Below are 23,852 nucleotides of genomic sequence, written 5' to 3' on the forward strand. Positions count from 1 at the left end.
CTCGTTGCAATCAGAAGGGCGAAACAACGAAAATACTGTTGGAATTTTCCTGATAGTACCCATAGAAGCTGAGATATCGTCCTCCAAAGTTTGGGATTTTTCATTTTTCAGGTACCTCCGAGCATGGATTTTTTTCACGAAATTTTTTTTTTTTCGAAATTGAATTAACTACACTAGCGTCTTGTTTCCATTCCATACATCACGAAAATACCGGGTTATAACGGGATACGAGCAGGTCTAACGAAATGAGAGCACTTTGAAAAATCGTAAAAATGCCATTTTTACGCTCTTTTTGAGCCCTAAAATGGCCTCTAAAAATGCGAGATCTCGGCTAATAAGAGAGGTACGACCTTGCGGATGGTCTCGTTGCAATCAGAAGGACAAAACTAAGAAAAGGCCGTTGGAATTTTCCTGATGGTACCCATAGAAATCGAGATATCGACCTTCAAAGTTTGGGATTTTTCATTTTTCGGGTACCTCCGAGCATGGATTTTTTTCACGAAAAAATTTTTTTTTTCGATATCGAACTAACTATACCAGCGTCTTGTTCCCATCCCATACATCAAGAAAATACCGGGTTATAACGGGATACGAGCAGATCTAACGAAATGAGAGCACTTTGAAAATTCGCAAAGATGCCATTTTTGACGATTTTTTTGAGCCCTAAAATGGCCTCTAAAAATGCGAGATCTCGGCTAATAAGAGAGGTACGACCTTGCGGATAGTCTCGTTGCAATTAGAAGGGCGAAACTAAGAAAATACTGTTGGAATTTTCCTGATAGTACCCATAGAAGCTGAGATATCGACCTCCAAAGTTTGGGATTTTTCATTTTTCAGGTACCTCCGAGCATGGATTTTTTTCACGAAAAAATTTTTTTTTTCGAAATTGAATTAACTACACTAGCGCCTTGTTCCCATCCCATACATCAAGAAAATACCGGGTTATAACGGGATAGGAGCAGATCTAACGAAATGAGAGCACTTTGAAAATTCGCAAAGATGCCATTTTTTACGCATTTTTTGAGCCCTAAAATGGCCTCTAAAAATGCGAGATCTCGGCTAATAAAAGAGGTACGACCCTGCGGATAGTCTCGTTGCAATCAGAAGGGCGTAACTAAGAAAATGCCGTTGGAATTTTCCTGATAGTACCCATAGAAGCCGAGATATCGACCTTCAAAGTTTGGGATTTTTCATTTTTCGGGTACCTCCGAGCATGGATTTTTTTCACGAAAATTTTTTTTTTTTCGATATCGAACTAACTATACCAGCGTCTTGTTCCCATCCCATACATCAAGAAAATACCGGGTTATAACGGGATGCGAGCAGATCTAACGAAATGAGAGCACTTTGAAAATTCGTAAAAATGCCATTTTTTACGCTCTTTTTGAGCCCTAAAATGGCCTCTAAAAATGCGAGATCTGGGCTAATAAGAGAGGTACGACCTTGCGGATGGTCTCGTTGCAATCAGAAGGACAAAACTAAGAAAAGGCCGTTGGAATTTTCATGATGGTACCCATAGAAATCGAGATATCGACCTTCAAAGTTTGGGATTTTTCATTTTTCGGGTACCTCCGAGCATGGAATTTTTTCACGAAAAATTTTTTTTTTCCGAAATTGAACTAACTATACCAGCGTCTTGTTCCCATCCCATACATCAAGAAAATACCGGGTTATAACGGGATACGAGCAAATCTAACGAAATGAGAGCACTTTGGAAATTCGTAAAAATGCCATTTTTTACGCTCTTTTTGAGCCCTAAAATGGCCTCTAAAAATGCGAGATCTCGGCTAATAAGAGAGGTACGACCTTGCGGATGGTCTCGTTGCAATCAGAAGGACAAAACTAAGAAAAGGCCGTTGGAATTTTCATGATGGTACCCATAGAAATCGAGATATCGACCTTCAAAGTTTGGGATTTTTCATTTTTCGGGTACCTCCGAGCATGGATTTTTTCACGAAAAAATTTTTTTTTTCGATATCGAACTAACTATACCAGCGTCTTGTTCCCATCCCATACATCAAGGAAATACCGGGTTATAACGGGATACGAGCAGATCTAACGAAATGAGAGCACTTTAAAAATTCGTAAAAATGCCATTTTTTACGCTTTTTTTGAGCCCTAAAATGGCCTCTAAAAATGCGAGATCTCGGCTAATAAGAGAGGTACGACCTTGCGGATGGTCTCGTTGCAATCAGAAGGACAAAACTAAGAAAAGGCCGTTGGAATTTTTATGATGGTACCCATAGAAATCGAGATATCGACCTTCAAAGTTTGGGATTTTTCATTTTTCGGGTACCTCCGAGCATGGATTTTTTTCACGAAAAATTTTTTTTTTTCGATATCGAACTAACTATACCAGCGTCTTGTTCCCATCCCATACATCAAGGAAATACCGGGTTATAACGGGATACGAGCAGATCTAACGAAATGAGAGCACTTTGAAAAATCGTAAAAATGCCATTTTTTACGCTCTTTTTGAGCCCTAAAATGGCCTCTAAAAATGCGAGATCTCGGCTAATAAGAGAGGTACGACCTTGCGGATGGTCTCGTTGAAATCAGAAGGACAAAACTAAGAAAATCCCGTTGGAATTTTGATAATAGCGCCCATAGAAGCTGAGATATTGACCTTCAAAATTTGGGATTTTTCATTTTTCGGGTACCTCCGAGCATGGATTTTTTTCACGAAAAATTTTTTTTTTTCGATATCGAACTAACTATACCAGCGTCTTGTTCCCATCCCATACATCAAGAAAATACCGGGTTATAACGGGATGCGAGCAGATCTAACGAAATGAGAGCACTTTGAAAATTCGTAAAAATGCCATTTTTTACGCTCTTTTTGAGCCCTAAAATGGCCTCTAAAAATGCGAGATCTCGGCTAATAAGAGAGGTACGACCTTGCGGATAGTCTCGTTGCAATCAGAAGGGCGAAACAACGAAAATACTGTTGGAATTTTCCTGATAGTACCCATAGAAGCTGAGATATCGTCCTCCAAAGTTTGGGATTTTTCATTTTTCAGGTACCTCCGAGCATGGATTTTTTTCACGAAATTTTTTTTTTTTCGAAATTGAATTAACTACACTAGCGTCTTGTTTCCATTCCATACATCACGAAAATACCGGGTTATAACGGGATACGAGCAGGTCTAACGAAATGAGAGCACTTTGAAAAATCGTAAAAATGCCATTTTTACGCTCTTTTTGAGCCCTAAAATGGCCTCTAAAAATGCGAGATCTCGGCTAATAAGAGAGGTACGACCTTGCGGATGGTCTCGTTGCAATCAGAAGGACAAAACTAAGAAAAGGCCGTTGGAATTTTCCTGATGGTACCCATAGAAATCGAGATATCGACCTTCAAAGTTTGGGATTTTTCATTTTTCGGGTACCTCCGAGCATGGATTTTTTTCACGAAAAAATTTTTTTTTTCGATATCGAACTAACTATACCAGCGTCTTGTTCCCATCCCATACATCAAGAAAATACCGGGTTATAACGGGATACGAGCAGATCTAACGAAATGAGAGCACTTTGAAAATTCGCAAAGATGCCATTTTTGACGATTTTTTTGAGCCCTAAAATGGCCTCTAAAAATGCGAGATCTCGGCTAATAAGAGAGGTACGACCTTGCGGATAGTCTCGTTGCAATTAGAAGGGCGAAACTAAGAAAATACTGTTGGAATTTTCCTGATAGTACCCATAGAAGCTGAGATATCGACCTCCAAAGTTTGGGATTTTTCATTTTTCAGGTACCTCCGAGCATGGATTTTTTTCACGAAAAAATTTTTTTTTTCGAAATTGAATTAACTACACTAGCGCCTTGTTCCCATCCCATACATCAAGAAAATACCGGGTTATAACGGGATAGGAGCAGATCTAACGAAATGAGAGCACTTTGAAAATTCGCAAAGATGCCGTTTTTGACGAATTTTTTGAGCCCTAAAATGGCCTCTAAAAATGCGAGATCTCAGCTAATAAGAGAGGTACGACCTTGCCGATGACCTCGTTGCAATCAGAAGGGCGAAACTAAGAAAACACCGCTGCAATTTTGATGATAGTACCCATAGGAGTCGAGATATCGACCTCCAAAGTTTGGGATTTTTTATTTTTCAGGTACCTCCGAGCATGGATTTTTTTCACGAAAAAAATTTTTTTTTCGATATCGAAATAACTATACCAGCCTCTTGTTCCCATCCCATACATCAAGAAAATACCGGGTTATAACGGGATATCGAGCAGATCTAACGGAATGAGAGCACTTTAAAAACTCAGAAAAATGTAATTTTTTACGATTTTTTTTCAGCTCACAAAGTTGATCGTTTGTGTCGCAGAATGCACACCGAGCAAAGGCAGATAACAAATTTAAAAAACGAGAATGGCGATATTATTTCTGAAAATAAGGCACTGTCAGAATATTTTAATGACTTCTTCAGTAACATAGGACCAACATTAGCCTCAAAGTTTAAATGTCAAGAGAGTTTAGTTGAGGGTGCATTTGTGGAAGAGTCTATGTTTCTGTTTTTGACCGATCAGCAAGAAGTTGAAGAAAGTATACACCAACTAAAAAACAATAAAGCACCAGGGCATAACAGAGACTTTGAAAACAATTTCCAAATATATTTCACAGCCTTTATGTCTAATAACAAATTTATGCTTTAGTACAGGTATGTATATTTCCGGATGTTCTAAAAATGGGCACTGTTATACGACTTCATAAATCGGGGTCTTTGGATGATGTAAATAATTTTAAGCTTCTAAATAGAGCAGATTCGGTACTAATCGATTATTTCTTCCTTGTACTTATACGTAAAGGAGAATAAGTATTTTTTATTTAAATTTTGTAATTGAACGTATTATTATTATTATTATATAATACAAGGTCTTTCACTATCTGTGTCCGCATGGACCTAATTTGAATACCTATACAACTAAAACACATATTGTTTTAATAAAAACTTTAATAATCGAACGTGAATGCCTTAAAAAAAAATAAACCCAACCCTCCTATAGTTTGCAGCTGCTTGCTTATATAACCTGGGGATGTATCTGATTAATAACCTCCCTGGAGGAATAAAAAAAGGGCAGGGGTAGGAGTTTAATTGTTGTGGGCTCCCACTTAACACACTGATTAAAAGGGTTATAATACGAGAGAGAGTGAGAGACAGCAAAAAAAAAATTAATTTATGACCGTCTAATAAACGACTGGCGGTCATACTAATACATACATACATACATACTAGTCCCGATGCATATTATTATTATTACTATACGAGTCGGATAATAAATGCGAAATTATCCGAAGTATTCAAGCGAAACGGTCAGTTTTGCTCTTTATATAAGAGTTGAAAATGGCTCAGATAAATCACGAGCTTCTCCGTTTCCGATCGGATTAAAATAATTAATTGCCCTAGTTGTACTTGGGGCCGTTGGCGGTCAGGTGCCTTTCTGCCTATACATACGGGGTGATAAATAAAAAAAAACAACTAAGTAAAACCCGTTGAGGTTGTTCCTCATGTCTAATATGCTGTGGCATTTTTAGATTCTACGTGAAATTCTACGAAATTTGAGTGGTCACATGCGATATTTTAGATCTACCCTTTGTGAGATATGAACAACTGAAAATCGGCTCTTTATTAACTTTCGAGGGTTATACCATCGATCTATGACTTTATTTACTGACACTTATTTGATTGTCTCAGTATTGTCGGCTGAAGTTAATCTCAAAACTAAACTGGACTTACTGTACTTAATTCCCCCGTTAAGTCAATCAGCGTTAATGCGATCAAATCCAAACAAATTTGTTAGATCGGTCCGATTAATTATTAAAGGACAACGACTGGACGGGTTATTAAATTGGACGCAACAAGGTCATTAATAAGGGTAATTAAATCAGATCGTGAACTTGGCTTGATATCCATCGTACTGGCGCGTTTAAATTTAGATTAATCATAAATAGGATCCGCCGGTATTAAGAGGATGTTTACGTAAGAAAGGCATGTTTCGTAAAATCATTTTTTTTTTGTTAATAAACTCAATGAGCGAGGACGATGCCGATGATTAATCGTTGATATTGAGGTAAGAAATTTTGTAATTAATCATTTCTCGTACATAATATGTAAACATTGACATTTTAATTAACTTTAAAATAAATCTATAAGAAAATATACGATTATAAGAACCTTGAAAAGATGCTAGGGTTGCTGTTCCATCATTCTTGGATTTCAGGTGAAATTTTAAGGGTCATACTTTGGACTTACCGTTCGCGAGATATGAATAATTGAAATCCGGTCTTTCTTGATTTACAGTAAAATTCGCAGAAATTTGAAAGTGTGTAATTAAGTTAACTTTACTTAAATCATTCTTCAGGTTAAGTCCAGTTCAGAATCTTTGATGTGCCGCGAATAGTCCGTGTGTCGGTGTTGCTTGTATTGTCACATGGCAGGCAAGTTTAAATCGCAAAATTTTATGCGGAAATAAACAATAGTGTACAACATCGTGAACAACATCGGGTTTTACGTATAGTTAAAATGATTTCATAGAAGAATTATATGAAATTTTATTATTTAATCATGTATATTATGCGACAATAAATACGACATAGGCGCACGGATTATTTAGTGCGGCATCTGCGATACATCAAAGATTCTAATAGATCTCTGAACTGGACCATATAAATAATTGTATATCTGCTCTCTCAACTGCCTGGAAGAATAAATCCATTATTTTTATCTATATACGTATCAGATAGTTTTTTGCTAATTTCAGGCAGTAAAATAACTAATCTTCTTTATTTCTATATATCGAGTGCCTGGAAATATTAATTCATTATTTTTGTTTTTTCCAGACAGTTTTTTTCTTGATTTTAGGTAGTAAAACACCAAATCCTTGCGAATTCTATGCCCCAAGTTCCTGGAAGAATAAATCTATGATTTTGGTTTATTCCAGGCAGTTTTTGGTTGGTTTTATGGTTTTTTTCTTAAATTCTATGTCTAGTATTTTTCCTGCGGTGTTGTTCGCGATTTCAGGCAGTGGAGTTAAATAAATCTGCCTGAATTTTAGGTTTCAACTGCCTGGAAGAATAATTTATTGATTTTTTTAAAATTCTGAGCTAAATAGAGTAATAAAGTTGCCTGAATTCTAGACCTCAACTGCCTGGAAGAATACATCCATTATTTTTATCTATATCAGAGAGTTTTTTCCTAATTTTAGGCATTAAAATAACTAATCTTCTTCATTTCTATGTATCGAGTGCCTGGAAATATTAATTTATTATTTTTGTTTATTCCAGGCAGTTTTTGGCTGGTTTTATAAATTTTTTCCTAAATTCTAAATCTAATATTTTTTCTCCGGTGTTGTTTTCATGATTTCAGGCAGTGAAGTTAAATAAATCTGCCTGAATTTTAGGTCTCAACTGCCTGGAAGAATAATTTCTTGATTTTTTTTTAAATTCTGAGCTAAATAGAGTAATAAATTTGCGTGAATTCTAGACCTTAACTGCCTGGAAGAATACATCCATTATTTTTATCTACGAGCCCTGTCTCAGTGAAGTTGGCCCAACTATCAAAACTAGGATTTTTTATGAAATTTGACATGTTAGCGAAAATGTATTAAAAACTAAAAGGTATTTCTGATAACATATGATCTTTTTATTTAATATTAGCTTAAAATACTACATGTTTTATAACTGAGGAAAAATATCTTACAAAAATTCAAAAAAATCTGTCGATTAATAAAAATCAACAAAACCAAATAGCAGCAAATTACCACTGCGTTACATCGCCTTTTCGACTGATTACTGCTTTGATACGTCTTAACATAGTGTCAACTAATGTTTGACAGTCATCTGGTGTAAAACTGTTCCAAATTTCTTGGAGACGGGTTCGCAATTCTGGAACAGTTCTTGCTGGATTTGATCTAAGCTTCTTCTTCGTGATATGCCACAAAGTTTCAATCGGCGATAGATCTGGACTACTCGACGTCCACTTTAAAACTGGAATTACGTTTTCTAACATCCAATCTTTTACTTTTTTAGCCGTATGGCAAGCGGCACCATCTTGTTGGAAGATACATTCGATATTGTTTAAACGCATTTGTTCAATTTGGGGTATTAGGTTATTTTTTAGCACATTAATGTACTTATCAGCATTCATAATACCTTCCACAAAGTGTAAATTTCCCACTCCACTTGCTGACATCGATCCCCAGATCATAACAGAAGCCGGAAACTTAACTTTTTTTTTAAACAGTCATTCTGAAACACTTCTTTAGTTCTTATGACACGACTTCTACTATCACCAATGGATACTTCAAATCTGGCTTCATCACTCCAAATAATCGAGTTCCATTGGTTCGAAGACCATAATTTGTGTTCTTTAGCCCACGCTAGCCTGTTTTTCTTCTGAATTTTTGTCAGTAGGGGTTTCTCTTTTGCCAAAAAATACTGAAACTTGAAAACGAATAATAAAAAAAATTATTTAAGCCTACCTTGTAAGTTTTAAATCCCAGTTTTTGGGCGGCTCTGTGACAGGTTGCTCTTGAAAACTTTTTTGTTGTTGCCTGATTCCACAATAATTTCAATTCGTTGTAATTAGCACGCCAATTTCCCTTAATAATCCGTTTTAAGGCTCTTAAGTTGGTGTTGGAATAACGCGGTCGACTTCCAATTTTGGGTTTTTGAGCAACAGATCCTGTTGTTTTGTACAATTTAATAATATTTCGAACTGTATACCTCGATTTGTTAATACTGTCAGCGATATGGGAAGCATTTTGACCTTTTAAATGCAAGTGAATGATCACTTTTCTTATTTCGTCAGAGACAGCCTTACCACGAGCCATTTTTAATTGTTAACAACAACACTAATGCATTGAAAGTTGATTTAAACGTCAAAATCGGCTTCTTAGCAACGCAATTTGTTTTATACAGCCTGCTTTTATTTTATCGAAGCGCATAAACAGACCATTCAACTAAGTTATTTCCATCACGTATTTTGCGATAGAAAAATCATTTTGCAAAGAAAAAAATATGGAAATTAAAACGCTTTAAAAATAGCTGCGTCGGTTTTGTTATCTTTCCATAAACATTTCAAGAAACCAAAAATATTATATTTGAAATAAAATTTTAGTTATCCCTTAAATAAATTCTAAAAAATCATGTTTTGGGGCGTTGGGCTAACTTCACTGAGACAGGGCTCGTATATCAGATAGTTTTTTCCTAATTTCAGGCAGTAATATAACAAATCAGGACTACTAGTTCTATGTATCGTGTGCCTAGAAATATTAATTCAATATTTTTGTTTATTCCAGGCAGTTTTTTCTTGGTTTAAAAGATTTTTCAGTTAGAATTCTAGGCCTCGACTATTTTATCATCCAGTGTTTTTTTCTAATTTCTTCCCTTTATTCCAGGCTTTTTCTTGATTTTAGGTAGTAAAATAGCAAATCCTTGTGAATTCTAGGCTCCAATTTCCTGGAATAAATCTATGATTTTTGTTTATTCCAGGCAGTTTTTACTTTGGAATTCTAGACCTCAACTGCCTGGAAGAATACATCCATTATTTTTGTCTATATCAGATAGTTTTTTCCTAATTTCAGGCAGTAAAATAAAAAATCTTCTTCATTTCTATGTATCGAGTGCCTGGAAATATTAATTCATTATTTTTGTTTATTCCAGGCAGTTTTTTCTTGGTTTCAAAGATTTTTCAGTTAGAATTGTAGGCCTCGACTATTTTATCATCCAGTGTTTTTTTCTGATTTCTTCCCTTTATTCCAGACAGTTTTTTTTCTTGATTTTAGGTAGTAAAACACCAAATCCTTGCGAATTCTATGCCCCAAGTTCCTGGAAGAATAAATCTATGATTTTGGTTTATTCCAGGCAGTTTTTGGTTGGTTTTATAGATTTTTTCCTCCGGTGTTGTTTTCGCGATTTCAGGCAGTGGAGTTAAATAAATCTGCCTGAATTATTAGCTCTCAACTGCCGGGAAGAATAATTTCTTGATTTTTTAAAAATTCTGAGCTAAATAGAGTAATAAAGTTGCCTGAATTCTAGACTTCAACTGCCTGGAAGAATACATCCATTAAATTTATCTATATCACATAGTTTTTTCCTAATTTCAGGCAGTAAAATAAAAAATCTTCTTCATTTCTATGTATCGAGTGCCTGGAAATATTAATTCATTATTTTTGTTTATTCCAGGCAGTTTTTTCTTGGTTTCAAAGATTTTTCAGTTAGAATTGTAGGCCTCGACTATTTTATCATCCAGTGTTTTTTTCTGATTTCTTCCCTTTATTCCAGACAGTTTTTTTTCTTGATTTTAGGTAGTAAAACACCAAATCCTTGCGAATTCTATGCCCCAAGTTCCTGGAAGAATAAATCTATGATTTTGGTTTATTCCAGGCAGTTTTTGGTTGGTTTTATAGATTTTTTCCTCCGGTGTTGTTTTCGCGATTTCAGGCAGTGGAGTTAAATAAATCTGCCTGAATTATTAGCTCTCAACTGCCGGGAAGAATAATTTCTTGATTTTTTAAAAATTCTGAGCTAAATAGAGTAATAAAGTTGCCTGAATTCTAGACTTCAACTGCCTGGAAGAATACATCCATTAAATTTATCTATATCACATAGTTTTTTCCTAATTTCAGGCAGTAAAATAACAAATCTTCTTTATTTCTATGTATTGAGTGTCTGGCAATATTAGTTCATTATTTTTGTTTATTCCAGGCAGTTTTTATGTCTCCGGTGTTGTTCTCCTGATTTCAGGCAGTGAAGTTAAATAAATCTGCCTGAATTTTAGGTCTCAACTGCTCGGAAGAATAATTTCTTGATTCTTTCTAAGTCTATATTTTTCCTCCAGTATTTTCCCAATTCCAGATAATAGAGTAATAAATTTGCCTGAATTCTAGACTTTAACTGCCTGGAAGAATACATCCATTATTTTTATCTATATAAATATCAGGTAGTTTTTTACTAATTTCAGGCAGTAAAATAACAAATCTTCTTCATTTTTATGTATCGAGTGCCTGGAAATATTAATTCATTATTTTTTGTTTATTCCAGGAAGTTTTTTTTTATTGATTTTAGGTAGTAAAACAGCAAATCCTTGCGAATTCTAGGCCCCAATTTCCTGGAAGAATAAATCTATGATTTTTGTTTATTCCAGGCAGTTTTTACTTGATTTTATGGATTTTTTTCTAAATTCTAAGTCTAATATTTTTTCTCCGGTGTTGTTTTCGCGATTTCAGGCAGTGGAGTTAAATAAATCTGCCTGAATTTTAGGTCTCAACTGCCTAGAAGAATAATTTCTTCATTTTTTTTTAAATTGTGAGCTAAATAGAGCAATAAAGTTGCGTGAATTCTAGACCTTAACTGCCTGGAAGAATACATTTATTATTTTTATCTATATAAGATAGTTTTTTCCTAATTTCAGGCAGTAAAATAACAAATCTTTTTTATTTCTATATATCGAGTGCCTGGAAATATTAATTCATTATTTTTGTTTTTTCCAGACAGTTTTTTTCTTGATTTTAGGTAGTAAAACACCAAATCCTTGCGAATTCTATGCCCCAAGTTCCTGGAAGAATAAATCTATGATTTTGGTTTATTCCAGGCAGTTTTTGGTTGGTTTTATGGATTTTTTCCTAAATTCTAAGTCTAGTATTTTTCCTGCGGTGTTGTTCGCGATTTCAGGCAGTGGAGTTAAATAAATCTGCCTGAATTTTAGGTCTCAACTGCCTGGAAGAATAATTTCTTGATTTTTTTAAAATTTTTTAAATAAAGTTGCGTGAATTCTAGACCTCAACTGCCTGGACGAATACATCTATTATTTTTATCTATATCAGATAATTTTTTCCTAATTTCAGGCAGTAAAAAGATACAATTGGTACAAAATGGTGAAAGCAATAGTTATTAATACAATAGTTAAGAAACCACCCAAACAAAAACACAAATAAACGGAGACTAAAGCATAAAAGTTAAAATTAAGACGACTTACCAAATTTACATTAGAGGTTTACGTAACAACTAAAACCTAGTGACATCTCCATCATACATACACCACAGATACAATCGTTATACATTAAAATACGCAGCACAACCACTAAGTAAAACAAAAAAAAAAAAAACAAAAAAACACACAGCATAAATAAACTAAAATTGGCTTATACTATATAAATTTCGGGAATATTTTCGAATGTCTTTGGAAAAATTCATACTTATTGAAAATGGTATAACACCATTAGTGGAAAAAGTGACAACAAACTGGAGGGTTCCAATCAGCGTTAAAGAACGCCTTGCCGTAACGTTAAGGTAAGAAAAAAATGCTTAGATATATGTGTGTACTTAAATATTTTATTTCAAATTAATTCGTTACAGTTATTTTAGAAAAATAAACAAATAGAAATGTAAACGTATAAAATATGTATTTTTTCTTCAGGGGAGAATTGTGTAAGAACTATTTGTTTTTGTGGAATAAGCGGGTGAAGCCAATGGTGTTACCACAAAAGTGTGTGTCATTTGAGGCTGATGAGTTGGCATATTATTGGCAAAACTTATATTTTCAACATGGTGCTCGTTTACTGTGGCTTGGCAAAGCAGTTCCTGCATCTTGAGACGAAACCACATCTTTGTTTCAAAACGCATTTTTTTTAGCGGTGTATGGAAACTCATAAGAAAGTGATAGTCAACATCCTGAGTAATCCTGAGATTGTGTCGATAAAACGGAACCACTTAAAATATATAAACGAATAATTAAACGGAACAACTTAACCCTATATATCAGGATATAGGGTTAATTCGGAGAACAAATGATGAAACAGAGGTTTGAAAGTTACTACGCTTTTGTTTATCGCCTTCTATTAAAACACTACCAAAATATAGCAAGTAATCAAAAGCATGGCATCGCATCTCATAGCAAAGCTTATTTATTTATTTATTTATTTATTTATTTACACCACTCCACAGAATAAATTCCAATTAATGAGTGGGAAAATTACAACAATAAATTACAAAACATAGGTATCTTAAGAAAATTAAAAAGAATACAATATTATCAATAATTACAAGCAAATGGTATTAAAAGAAATATAGACAAAGTAAATTAAAAGTAAAACATCTAGAAAAAGTGCACTCTTTTAATTTCCGACAAACTGCAATTAAAGATGTCACACTGATCCAGAACAGAGTCATGTATGTTACATGCGCGTTCTGCGCAGAGGAGAAAATTTACAAATGTTGGTTCTAGGTCTTGATAGGTAAAAAGTTGATGTATTCCTTGCTGATATGCGAGGCACATGAAAATTTAGTTGCTGCAATAGATCTGGTGAATCAATAATATTATTTACCAACTTAAATAAAAATTGCAAATCAGCGGATTTTCGCCGATCCTCCAGCAAAGCAAACGAAAATCTTTCCAATAAACGCTGATGTGGGAAACCAATTTCTGGGTACACTCCGTCACTCTTGTACCAAAGATATTTGAGAAATTTTCGTTGAATATTTTCAAGTTCATGAATATGATTTGTATGATATGGTGACCAAACTTGGGATGCATATTCCAATATTGATCTGACATAAGAAAAGTACAGGATTTTTAGACTAAGAACATTATTAAAATTTTGCGAGTTCCTGATGATATATCCCAACATTCTATAACTGCGCTTGACAATATCTAAAATATGCGGTTGAAAAGAGAAAGAGCTGTCAAAGATCACCCCTAAATCTCTAAATTCAGTTGATCTAGGCAGAATAACATCATCTATAGTATAGTTGTAAGTAATGAAGTTTTTCTTTAAGCCAAATGAGACAACATTACATTTAGCCGCATTAAGGGGTAGATTATTATTTTTACACCATGTATTCAAAAGACTTAAATTATTTTGTAGCTGCTCACAATCCAAAATAGAGTCAATTCTAATATATAGTTTTATGTCATCTGCGTACAGCAGGCTATTAACATCAAGTTGGTCAGATATTGTATTAATGAATGAGTTGAAAAGAAGTGGTCCCAGAATTGAGCCCTGTGGGACTCCGGAAGTGGCAACTATCTGCACCGAACTACGACCAAAACATTCCACGTGTTGTGGTCGCTCGGTAAGATAGGACTGTAAAAGATTTGACAAAGAAGAAGAAAATCCATAATATAGGTCGAAATTATTAATGAGAATGTTGTGGTCTAGTCGGTCAAATGCTTTTGAAAAGTCTGTATAAATAACATCGACTTGAGAGTTTGCATTTATTGATTCGGTGATATATTCTGTAAGAGAAATCAAATTTGTAGTGGTAGATCTACCTTTCATGAATCCACGTTGTCGAGTATTTATAGGACTCCCCATTTTAGGATATAAAGCAGAATGAAGTGCGCGCTCAAAACATTTGGAGAAGTTATTTATTATTGTGATAGGCCGGTAATTTTCAACCATGTTTTTGTCATTCTTTTTATGTATGGGAACAATTTTAGACGACTTCCAAAGATCAGGAAAACATTCTTGTTTAAGGGCCAAGTTAAAAAGAATTGTTAATGGTTTTGCAAAAACATGTCTACAGTCTGATAAAAGAAATGCGGGTATTTTGTCAGGTCCAACTATCGGTGTGGGTTTTATAGTTTTTAAAGCACTTAATACCTCGTTTTCAGTAAATCTAGTTATGGTTATGCACTCCGGGTACGGTGTCTGAATATTATTAGAGTTAGAGGCTTGAGGTGAACTAAAAGTCGTGTATGAGCTCCGAAAGAAAGCTGCAAATGCAGTAATAGTCTGCGGATCCGATAACAAAGTTCCTTGTTGATCAAACATATTTTGGGGCAGGGAGTTATTTTTTTGTGAACTCCGAATTAACTTCCAAAAGTTATTAGGCTGCGAGTTTAAATCATTCTCAAGTCTCGCACAGTATTGTTTGTATGACAGCTCAACATTTCTTTTTATTTTAGAACGCAATTCTCGAAAATTTATTAAATCTTGTTGAAAATGAAAGCGTCTAAATTTTATCCAAAATTTATGTTTTTGTTTTATGTCTCTTACTATTTCAAAAGAAAACCAGGGCGGGTAGGTACGAGCTCTTTTTGCAGTTTTCGGAACATACATATCAAGACAAGAATAAATCTTCAGATAGAAAATGCTCATAGCAGTATTAACATCTTTAACCGCTTCCAAATCACTCCAATCAACTCTAAGAAAACTGTCATATAACAATCTGAGGTCAGCTTTTTTAAAGTTATAAAAAATATTATCTATTTTACAGTTATTAAACTTTTTGTCAGGGGTATAATTGAACCTTATAAATAACGAAGGATGGATAGCTTCCTCGTCAACCAAGAAGTCGTAGCATCGCTCCACAGTACAGAATTGAGGCTCTGATGTAATGACCAGATCCAATAATTTACCTTGAGAATTTTTAATAAAATTTACCTGATTCCAGTCAAAAAAGTTTAAAGTATAAATAATCTGGTTTAATCTGTTGGATGATAATGAATTTTCCGAATAATTAATATACTCAGGTATATTAAAGTCTCCTAGCAAAATTATTTTTGAGTTGAAAAGATAGGTTAAAGAAGATAAGTATTCAAAAATATTTTCATATATATCAGCATTAAGTCCGGGTGGTATGTATATTAAAATAACATATACATAAGAGTGCTCAAATATAATTTTTATACCTATGATTTCAATTATCGCTTAATCGCGTCCTGTGTGTACGTAGAAAATATAACGAAAAATACTAAAAGGTATACTACGCTACTGGCGGTATGCCAAAAAAAAAAAGAAACACCGACATCGAGCCAAAAGTTATTTAGTAGCGCCCAGACGGGTCCTTTTGTCTACCTGTCGGCCCTTTAAAGTGTGGAAAGGTCTAATCTCTTGGTTCATGACACCCACCAACCTGTATTATAACAATAGATGTTGCGACCTTTATACTATGCCGAAAACCCGGTAATTGTCTAAATCTGCCTCGATGCAACTACCGTCGTTATGCGAGAAGAATTTCAGTTATTCTTAGTGCCATAATGAAGGAGGAAAAAGATAAGTGCGGCCATCGTAAGTAAAAGATGGTCTTTAAGTTAATGCGGAGACGTCTAACAGGTTTAACCAATTAACAAGTTTAGTTCAGTAAAACAAAGGTCAATTACATCTGCTCGAGGAGGTGCCATAAAGGTGTGTGTGTGTTTCGATAAAATGCATGCATATACTGGAATTTATTGGAGATTCTTGCATTTCGCTGAAGGAACAAGTTTTTGGCAGATCCGTGGGAATGAGAGAAGGACCATCAATTTTTTCTTTACTGATAAATAATGTAGGTGAACACTTTTTTAAATCTTGATGGATAATTACCCAATGTGGTAATTCCGACTTGACCGAAATCAGTCGTGTTTCCGTTTCCTTGTTATGAGCCAAGCCATATGCTTCAAGACAAACATCGATATTTTTCAAATTTTATTTGAAACTTCTACTACGTATCTTTACATTAAATTTTTAGATTCTACGTGAAATTCTAAAGCCTAATTTACACGAGCAAGTAAACTATCGCAAATGTATATCTGAGAGCACTTCCAAATAATTTGAATAATGTAAACAGTGTCCGAGAGTTCTCTCCCAGCAAGTAGCAAAGCTTGCGGTCAAGTAGTTGCGTCATAAATTACACCGCCCAAAAGCATGTATGTTGCATGGAATATTTTTATGATTCTAGGCTTATTTTTAATGCTGATATTAAATAATGTCATCAGTTTATATGTGTCAGCTCTAGTTTTTGAGTTAAAAGGAGGGAGTATTTTTTGGGAATTAAAAATACACTCAACGTACAAACATTTTTAATTACAAGAACTATACACTCAGGAATTTTCTTTTATATGATTTTCTACTAGTTTTGAATGAACTGCTACTCTGAATACTCCAGCAAAAATCGGCCAATATATGTGCATCCCAGCGACCCTGAAATCGTTCCTCCATGGTTCGAAGATCTTGGTGGAATCGTTCACCCTGTTCTTCACTCATGTCACCGAGATTTTCAGGAAAATGGTGTAAATGGCTGTGTAGGAAGTGCACTTTGATGCTCATGTTACATCCAAGTCGCTGGAAGTGTGACAACATCTCTTCGAGGTGCGCAATGTAATCATCACCCTTCCTATTACCTAAGAAATTTTGGATAACCCAAACAAAGGAATCCCATGCATTCTTCTCAATTTCTGACATTGAGCTGGTGATATTAGGATCGTTTACCAACTTGCGAATTTGTGGACCATCAAATATACCTGCCTTGAGTTTTTCTGAACTTAGACTTGGAAATTTCCTTGAAATATATTTGAAACATTCACCATCTTTATTTAATGCCTTAACATATTGCTTCATTAAATCTAGTTTAATGTGCAGGGGTGGCAATATGATACGATCTCGTGGCACTAGAGGTTCATTTATAACATTAAGACTACCTGGAAGTAGTGCTTCCCTAGAGGGCCATTCTTTTCTTGACCAATGTTCTGATTTTGCTCTACTATCCCATAAACACATAAAACAAGGATATTTAGTGTAGCCTCCTTGTTGTCCTAAAAGGAAGTTCACCATCTTAAGATCAACGCAAATCACCCATTTATGATCGTTATATTTGATTTTGTTCATGACCAGTGCTATTGTGGGGTATTCTTCCTTAACTTTAGTTGAATGTGCTATTGGTATGGAGCCTAGTTTATTTCCGTTGTGCAATAGTACACACTTCAAACTCCGTTTTGACGAGTCAATAAAGAAACACCAATCGATTGGTTCATATTTCTGCAAGCCCATGGCAGTCATTAAACCAGAAATATTAGTACAAAATACAAAATTATCCTCCTCAGCGAAAAAGGGAAGTAAGTCTTTTTCTCGAGTGCGGTAATAAGAAACTTTAGTTTCTTTAGTTAAAAGATTTCTCTCTTTAAATCTGGAGGCCAATAATTCAGACGAAGTTTTGGATAGTCCAAGGTCTCTAATTAAATCATCAAGTGCACTTTGATTGAATGGTTTTGGTTCAAAGAGATTTTCTGGAACAAACTGGTCATCGCTCATGCTACTCAGTTCATTCAATTCATCAGAACTTTCTGTAGATGTAGATGGTAATGGTAAAGATGTATCTTTTGAGCTCCTTACAGGCCTCACAGCTAATGTTGATGTGGGGTAAATCCATTTGGAGCGGTTCGTCTTGTTGATTCCTTTTATATTAACAACGCAAAAATAGCAGTCATCGTGATGATTTAAAGGTTCACGCCAAATCATTGGGGATTGGAATTTAAAAGAGGGTCTCTTCTTAGTGGCCCATAAACGTAATTCTTCAACACAAATTTTGCACACAATATTGGGCACCCAGCACTTGTTATCTGTTTCCAAAGGAAAACCAAAACACTCTAAATACGCTCGTTTCACAAAGTCTGACATATTCAATCGAAATTTTTGAAAAACATATTCACCACAAATATAACAAACAAAAAAGATGAAAATTACAATAATTTATCTAAAACGCGACTATAATAGATAAAAAACCAAAAATAAAGATAAATGAGAAGAACGTAGCAATATCTAAACAACTCGAGCTGTTAGAGTAAAACTGACGACAGATTCGAAATCAGATGCCTCGAATTAGTAAACAACAATAAAAATATTTCAGTCAACATAAAATAACCTTTGATTTGTTGTGCAGTGTTATTGCAAGTCTAAACAAATCAGGACAGTTCTTTAGCAAGTTATAATTTCTTTTCCGTTTTGTTGAAAGTTGGGTGCAAGTTAAATAGTGCAAGAAAAGGAAAATGGAGGGCAAACGTGTATGGTGTAAGATACGTGCGAATTTATAAAGCCGCGTTGACACGGGTCAAGTGAACTGATCATGTCAAGTGAATTCTTATGAAATGATGATATAAAGAGGTTTACATTTTTCATTTGCTTTGAAGTTATTTCAGTTGAATAAAAATGGCGTCTAGAACAGAAATGAATCGCATTGTTTTGGAAACTGTGGTAGTTATAGCAAATGAATTAAAAAAAATCAATCCAGAATAAAAAAAATCCATGAAAAAGAAGAGTTTGCTGTAGGGAATAGATTAAACGACGAAGTCTTCTAGGGCCATCCTTTAAATTAATTCAAGAATTAGTACACTGAAAAAAATGATTGTAAATTTACTTTTTAAGTTTACAGACATTTTAGTAGTGTTACAACAATTATTCAGTAAAATTAAAATATTTTGTAATAAACCAAGTATTTACTAAAATTCCTAAAAAACTTGTGTAAATTTAAATCACTTTTTCAAACTTATAAGCAATATTACATTAGATTTGTAAAATTACCGAAGAAAGTTGCAAAATCACATTCATATTATAAAATCACATAATATTTGTAATTATTTTTACTATTATAATGTAAAATTATAAGTTTTTTGTAAATTTATACCTTAATTCTTAAATTTACCTTGGCTATGTAAACCGCGGCCAATGAGAGTGCGTGTTTACGCGTCCCCAAGCGATTCCGAAATTTTCAACGTAAATGAATGACGACTCAGTTATTATTTTCGACTTACGACAGGTAATAAAGAATTTTGTGCTAGTCCTTCTGTTTATCTTTACTGTTCTTCGTGCCTATAAGTATCAGGTAAGTTAAATATTTACATTAATACCTGTTAACAATGATTACTTATCAAATTGCCTGACTGGTCAGGTTGCCAATTTCCATATAATCTGTGCGTGGTCCTTTATGAAAATGTCTTATTACCTATTGGTATGCGTTTAGTATAGATTTTCAGCAAGTAAAGGTTATATAAACTTGTAATAGAAAACTTGTAAACTAATAATGTTAATGATTTATATTTATATTTACCAATATTCATTTTATATATATGCTTCTTAAACGGCATTAAAAAGCTATTTTTAATGCCATTTGAAGCAAAATAACTATAATTTTAATAACAAAAAATAAACTAAGTAATATAAATAAACTTTTGTCATAAGGTTAAATATTATATGTACTTATTTTATTCCAGGACATTACCGATGAATCTTCTCTTGAGCTTGGTATGGAACCATGCATTGTATTATGTGGTAGTAAAATTTTTTTTTTGAAAAAAGATTATAAGTATTTTTTTTTATTTGTAGGCTCTAACATATACTATAAAAATATACCTAGAACAAGAACCTGTTACGGAAAAATGTGACTCATTTGGAGGAGCATTGCATTACTTAATTGCTCTTTATTTTGTCTTTAATTTGGAATATCCCAAAGAAGCATCCTGCATTTTGGAGTTTCTTCAAAGATATATTTCAAAAATACACCCCGAAGCAGGAACCAAATCGAAAAAACAAAATCTTTTGAAAAAAAAAGTTATTTCATATTAACCGAATTTCTGAATAATAAATTATTATTTTATTAAATAATTATTTATAAATTATTATATTATTTCTTTTTTTTGAGTCCATAAATGTTAAATGAATTAGTTCCAACCTTAAAGGGTTTTTTTTGTGAGATTTAGCTTGTAAGTAGGTACCTGTATTAACATATTTGATATTATATGGGGCCCCAAAATGTATATAGACTATGTCAAAGTTCTTGGCTACTTCAAGAGTTTTAAGAGTTTATGTTCTTGTTTGTATATTGAAGAGTTTAAGTTTCAAATATACTTGTTATTTTCCTTTTTTTTTTTGAAAACTTACCATGTAGTTTTGTTATGTTCCTACTGAGTTTATTGAATTTCCATTGAGTTTTGAAAAAATAAATCCTTTGTATTTTTTTAAATTGCCACTTTAGTCTTTTATTTAATTTATCTAAAATACTAAACAAAAAACTGTAGCTAGTAAAAAATACAATTATTCCAATGTAATTTTACCAGAGCATTTTTTACATTTACAACGTGGTATTACAAAAAAAATTCATTTCACAAATACAAATTACTAAAAATTTGAAATATTTCATTGTAATTTCACAAAAATATGTATTTCTTAAAGATTAAGTAAATTCACAATTAAAAGGGAAATCTAAATTACAAATATTTTGCGATTTTACAACAAATATAATGGTCACACTAAAAGCAGTAGATTTATTGTAAATTCACGAAATATTTTTTTCAGTGTAGATGAAGAATCAAAGGATTATGAACATTTGTTAAGAATGAATATACAGCAATTAAATTTTTTGTTGGAGAAGGTTAGATCAAATTTAACAAAAATGGATACTGTTATGCGTGAAGCAATTTCACCCAAAATAAAATTAGAAACAACCCTGCGTTATTTAGCCACAGGAGACTCTTTTAAAAGTTTAGAATTTTTCTACCGAATTCCTAAAAGTACAATTTCTCGTTTTATTCCTGAAACTCTAGAAGCAATTTATGAAGCTTTGGAAGAATTTATTAAGGTAAGTTAAAAATATAAAAAGATGTTATTTTCCATTTTATAACTTTATTGACACATTTTCGTTACAAGTCAATTTTGTTACAATATTTTATTTGTTTCACGGCAAATAGTAAATAAATCACACTGGATGCGTTTCAAACGGTTTGTCAACAAAATTCCTCACGTTTCCCCCAAAAACAACACGAAATCAACCCGTTATCGTTGGTTGAACGTGGGGCTCATTAGACGTCCGCGTATATGTCTCGTTACTAAAAAGTTTATTTTAAGTTCCACTTAGTTCATGTTAAGATTAAAGGAGAGATACGGTGGTGACTTAAAATGTATTTTAAATGAGCCGGAGTCGGTGTGCCCGATGACATGTCCTGTCATTTAGCACGTACTTGTGCCTTTAAATGGGAGATTAATTTATTTGTGGGAAATGGCCCTTTTATTCGTTTTATAATCCAGGGATATTTTTAAGGCATATTAAAGTTCTAAGGATTTTTTTTGAGTTTTTAATCTTATATTGGCATCTTTGTCTGAGGTATCGTAAAGGATCATGATTAATTGATGTTTTAAATTATGTTAAAGTCTTTTGCAGGCATTAAACGTTATTTTTAAATTTTCGATCATAGTGGTTTGTTTAATATTTCTTTTCTATTTCATTGCTTGGAAAATTAAAAGAAAAAAATCGTCCAGGTAGTTGAGGTCGTTCCTTCAATATACGATACGAGTGACCAATAGTTTCAACTGCCTGGTCAAAATTTAAACCTGTTTCCCAGGCAGTTGAATTAATTTTTTATTTCATTCATTTCCAGGGAATTCATTTATTCTCTTTTATTTAGTCCAAGCAATTGAAGTGAATCTGTTCTGATTTCCATAGCATTTCCAATCAAAAGTCAACTGCCTTTATCAATTATTATATCAATTACTGTGTCAAATATTAAAAACTCTTTTCCAGGCAGTTTAATTAATGTCTTATTTCATACATCTCTTCATATTGAAAGAAATTTATTTTTTCAAAAAATTAACTATCTAAAGGAATTAAATTAAAAAGTTCTTTTAGGTTATCTGCCTGTCGACGTTTCTTCGATACCTGAAATAAGCGAGGAAGGTATTCAAAACTGCCTGGAAGAAATATGAAATGGCCTTAACTGTCTGAACAAAATTTAAAGTTTTTTGTCATATACATAGGTGTCACATCAACAAAAATCATTCAACTGCCTGGAATAACTTTCTTAAGGCCTTTGACATGACTTTCAATAATTTTTCGTCACTTTTAAGTCACTTTTTTTTTTAAATACATTTCTCCTTGTTTATGCCGTAGTAATAAACCGAGATAAACATATTACAACGCGATAACATGATATTCGTTAATAAAACGTCGGTCCAACCAACAACAAGAGGTGAATTTATATGGCCACTGGCCAATCACTAAGTGGAATGTCTTGTAAGGCATTTGTTTTCACCATCATGGGCTTCATTTTTTTTTTTTTTTTTTTTTGTGGGTTTCATGACCGCCGCCGATGGGTTTCTTCGCTCATAAATCCGTTGAAAGGGAATTAATGAAAGACAATCGTTAAAAGGAAGGTTTCGATATGATAAGTCGCAAATGGACGACAACAGAGTTGTGGGTTTCGGTGGTTTGATAATGTGTATTTTATTTTGAAAAATTTGGTTTTTTCGAGGCACTGTATGTTTTTTGGAGAAATACCGAAATAGGTGTCTAATGATTTTAATTGAGGAATATGTGTACCAGTTTTCAAGAGTGTAACTCTATTGGTTTTTGAGTTACATGGGTGTTGATAAGAAAAATTTGAAAAAAAAACAGTTTTCTCAAAAAAACTTCTTGTATATTTTTGAAAAAACGCTGTAATATGTGTCTAATGAGTTTAATTCAGCATTATGTACACCAATTTTCAAAAGTGTAACTCTATTGGTTTTTGAGTTATAGGGCTGTTGACAGGGTTTATTAAGAAAAAATCAGCTTTTCCAAAGAAAAAACATTTTTCTCAATCCCTTGAATATTTTTCAGAAAACGCTGAATTAGGTGTGTATTGATTTTAATTGAGCAATATGTGTACCAATTTTCAAGAGTGTAACCCTCTTGGTTTTTGAGTTTCAAGAATGTTGATAAGGAAAATAAAAAAAAACAGTTTTTCCAAAAAAAATGCCTTTTTAAACTTCCTGTATATTTTGTTGAAATATACAGGATTCAGGACGCAATGAAAACACCAAGATTAATTTATTTAAAGAACGAAATTAATCGATAAAATGTAATGATTATAAAACGGGCTCCGCGAGACAACTACTTCCATAGGTCCCACAAGATCTGAGTAAATATTATGTTCCAGAACTTTCTGTAAATTTGTTATCTGTGAACTCTATGGTTTCGAAGGGATACTGTGTTTATTTTGACTCCGAGGGATGCAAAATAGTTGACTAGGAGAGTGAGGAACCAGTAGTAGCTGCGGCGACAAATGCTGATGGCATTTGTAAACTGGATGTTGCTCCGGATTATGTCAACGTCGCAAGTACCTCAA

The 23,852-nt window shown here is 33.5% G+C and overlaps 1 protein-coding gene and 1 long non-coding RNA gene across 2 annotated transcripts in view; one reads left to right on the forward strand and one right to left on the reverse strand.

The window, feature by feature from the left end:
• The window catches only part of LOC126733713 (protein Wnt-1-like), a 127,752-nt gene that overhangs the window by 98,062 nt on the left and 5,838 nt on the right, over positions 1–23,852 (reverse strand). The gene's annotated exons all lie outside the window — the stretch shown is intronic.
• Positions 19,522–20,715, forward strand: LOC126733716 (uncharacterized). Its single transcript, XR_007659839.1, has 3 exons — positions 19,522–19,579; positions 19,968–19,998; positions 20,080–20,715. It is a non-coding gene; the product is annotated as an uncharacterized LOC126733716 (long non-coding RNA).

This window comes from Anthonomus grandis, chromosome 3 (assembly GCF_022605725.1).
Source record: "Anthonomus grandis grandis chromosome 3, icAntGran1.3, whole genome shotgun sequence".
NCBI lineage: Eukaryota > Metazoa > Arthropoda > Insecta > Coleoptera > Curculionidae > Anthonomus > Anthonomus grandis.